The 3,560-nt window shown below is 48.5% G+C and overlaps 1 protein-coding gene across 1 annotated transcript in view; it reads right to left on the reverse strand.

The window, feature by feature from the left end:
• The window catches only part of KANSL1 (KAT8 regulatory NSL complex subunit 1), an 85,172-nt gene that overhangs the window by 20,848 nt on the left and 60,764 nt on the right, over positions 1–3,560 (reverse strand). The gene's annotated exons all lie outside the window — the stretch shown is intronic.

Here is a 3,560-nt window from a genome sequence, read left to right on the forward strand (position 1 = left end):
ATTCTCCTGCTGCCAACACCAGCAGGTGCCAGCATGGTCTGGTGTGTTCATACACTCATTGTGCCCAGTCTCATCCTTGGAGATCCTTCTTTTTGGGTCTGTTGGGTCTTTTTTGTGTTTTGTGTTTTCCCAGACATGCTCCTTCTCCTCCTCCCCACGGTTAAACTTCATTTCCAGACATGCTCCTTCTCCTCCTCCCCACGGTTAAACTTCATTTCCTCTTTCTTGCAGCACTTCCTACACTCCCTGCCCATGTCTCTCTAGCTGGGTTTCCCCCCTGCACACCCAAGGGCAGTGGTGCTTCAAGTATTAATAAAAAAGACCCAAAAAAAGGCCTCACTTCTCTCCATAGGTGGCTGGTCACCCCCCCTGCTCATCACATTCTCTATCTCAGAAGTGTTGCATTGATTAAAATCTTCCTTGCAAACATTCCCCCAACTTCATGAACTAAACTCAAGCTATGGTGGGGCTGGACTAACAGTTTCCCAGCAACCTGACTCACTGAGGGAAGAGCAATTTCTACCACCACATCATGCTTCTGCCTGTTTAAGGAACTGTGCTGGGTGTTCTACACTTCTGCTAACCAAGATGTTTCTCCCTGGGGGCGTGTGGAGCAGGGACAGGACCCAACCAAGGGGCTGCTCTAATACTGCCAACCCAGATGTGGGGCAAAGACCAGATGGTGCCACGAGTGTTTCACAAGCAGAACGTGGCACCTGATGAGGTGAACTCGGTGCAGGAGCTGAAGGTTTCCCCTCTGATTTCCTCAGGCTTGGCAGGGCTGAGCCTCACGTGACGCTCCTGCTGGAGGCACCCACGGTTCAGGAGGGTGGGTACCCATGACTCATGAGCTCTTTTGAAATAGGGTATTTTATTCTCTTCTCCAGGAGTCTTAAAGGAGGAATCTCTTCTGCAAGTGTCTCCAGGTTGGTGGTTCAAGAGAGTGACCTCTCTGCTTCCTGAGGAGGAGCTGGAAAGCATCAATCCAAGGTCCATTTATCAGGAACAGCCCTGGCCCACCTTATCACACTGAAGAAGGGGGTAACCAAACAAGGCTCTGAGATGAGCAACAGGGGCAGGAGTAGGACTGACAGGACTGGTGCCTCCAGTGTCCAGAAAAGGGCAGAGCTCTTGCACCAGGTCCTCCTGGATGCACCTTTCAGTGTGGTGCTCTTCACAAGATCTGGCTGGGCAGCCAGGCTGGGATCCAGAGGAGCATTCATCACACCAGGATGGCATTGATGCTTCAGACTGAGCTCTTCCCCTTGTTATCAGGAAGTCTTTAGGACACCTAGAACTCTTGTAGGGCTTCAGGACACACTGCCTGTTGCACATGAACCCAGGAGACTGCAGACTACCAGGGGCTCTCATGGCAGTAGAGAAGTTGTGTGCTGGCCCACATGACCCAACACCAGGAATGTCCTTTATATTCAAAAAAACCCAAACAAAACCAGGCAGGTTCAGGCCTTCACCTGTTATTACCAGGTATAAACCCCTAACGTAGGGAAGAGCCTCCCTGGGACAACCCCATCAGTATCTTCCCTCATTTATTATTAACCATTTTAAGTGCACTCCCCTTGCCAGATGAGCAATACAAGCAATGAACCAACATCAACAGCTAAGTTATTTCTTCAGGGCTTCATGTAATTTCCATCCTCAGGCAAAAATAGTTATTCACAACCTGAGCTTCCAGTTCCCAACAGACATTCCCAGGCCTTCCCTGCAAAGGCCTTCCCCTCCACTGAAGATGGGATTAGCTCCTCCAAGGGATTATCAGCCACATCCCATGTATCAAGGATGGGAGGACATATGGCTGAGGACACCTATTCTGCATTCATGCTGACCAAAGGTGAACAAGATCCAAAGAGGAGCTAGAGATGAGAGGGGATGGAATCCTCCCCTTCCTGCACATTGTGGACCTGTCTCTTACTCTGCCAGTTTAGGGAAAAAAAAAAAGATAATAAAAGCCTAATTCTAAGCAGTCCAAGGAGTGCCAGAATGATAAGCACCTCTCCAGAAGAGGCCCAAGAGATACTCTTCCAGTAAGTGTCCTAATGCAACAGGAATGGTCTCTGGGCTAATCTCTGGCTCAGAGCAGATCAAGGCTCTGACTCAACACCCCACCCTTATTAGCAAGCCTAATTAAGCACAATCCCTCAGGCAGCAGGGTGCAGAAGCTGGGTGCCCAGAGGCAGTGTTTCTGGTGGCTGACACCTCCAGCAGTGCTGCAGAGCAGCAGGCAGGGAGGGATGTGTGTGTCTACCAGCAGCCACGCGTGAGAAGGAATACAAAGTCTGTTTTGGGAGGAGTTACTCTCCAAATGGCCAGGATGGCTGCAGAAGTAGCCAGAAGAAGGTGGCAAGTAGGAACCTATGGTGTGCTTTAACCCAAAAATGTTGTTCTTCACTGCTCTCAGTATTATTTGTGCCACTGTCACCTCCAAGACCTGGAAGAGGGATGGGATCCCCACCCTGCCAGTGCTGCAGCAACAAAGTCCCTGTCTGAAGAGCTTATACCCAAGTGAGAGGGATGGGAAAAGGGACAAAGCAGGACATGAATAAACACAGCAGCAGTGAGATGGCTGTGAGCAGCATAACCAGACAGAACCAGCCAAGCAAGCATTTTCTTCTCCATACATCAGGTATCTACATTTTCTATTCTCTACATACAGAGATGATGTCTGAGGCAATGTAAAAAAATGATTGTGTAAGTAAACAGAAAATGTCTTGAATGTGTAGGGACAAAGGCAGGTGGGACAGAGTCCTTCCATCTGCAGATTCCCAGGTGGAAAGGATACTCATGTCAAATAAACATCCTGATTTAAACACAGTAAAATATTCTTCCCATCACTGTTAAATTTGATCATTTATCTCTGTCATCAGCCTGTGAGTTACAGATTAGCTCCCAAACAGCAGCCAGTTCATCAGTGCAGGAGTGAGCTTGTTCCTGAATCAAACTGAGCATGGAGCCACTGCTCTTGGAATTCTCTGAGCTCTTTTTGGGTTAAGGCATGAGAAGGGTGGAGGGACACAACAGACAGACATCACTGCTCAAATGCAGACACTGCGTCATGCCCGTGACTCAATCATGATCTGGAGCAGCCCCTGTCATCCCAGCTCTCCAGCCTCCCCTTGCTCCTCCAGCCAGGCTCCCTTTCCAGCTGAAGCACCATCTACCATTTCAGTCGTAAGCAAAACCTGTTCACTGCAGCAAACTGCACAGCAGAGTTTTTGGGCTGAGCTAACCTGCTAATTAAAGGCTGAAATTCCAAGCACACATCTGAAAACCAGTGTCAAGTGAGGGGACATTTTATTACAGCCACTTGTCATAACCCCCTCTGCAGTCCAGCACCAATCAAAAATCTCACAGCATTTCAGGAAAACTCCCACGAAGTCTCGCCAGTGAGAAAACACTCAAAAGTACAATTTTATGGTCACTTCTAGTGAAGTTTTTTATCTGTATCAACTACATTGACTATTGGGGTATGAACCTCAAGCACTCCTCTTGCAGTGAAGCTCTTTTCCTCTCCAAAAGCAGCATCAGGACAGAAAAGCAGGAAT

The sequence above is a fragment of the Chaetura pelagica genome, unplaced genomic scaffold, assembly GCF_000747805.2.
Source record: "Chaetura pelagica isolate M959 unplaced genomic scaffold, ChaPel_1.0 scaffold520, whole genome shotgun sequence".
NCBI classification, from domain to species: Eukaryota; Metazoa; Chordata; class Aves; order Apodiformes; family Apodidae; genus Chaetura; species Chaetura pelagica.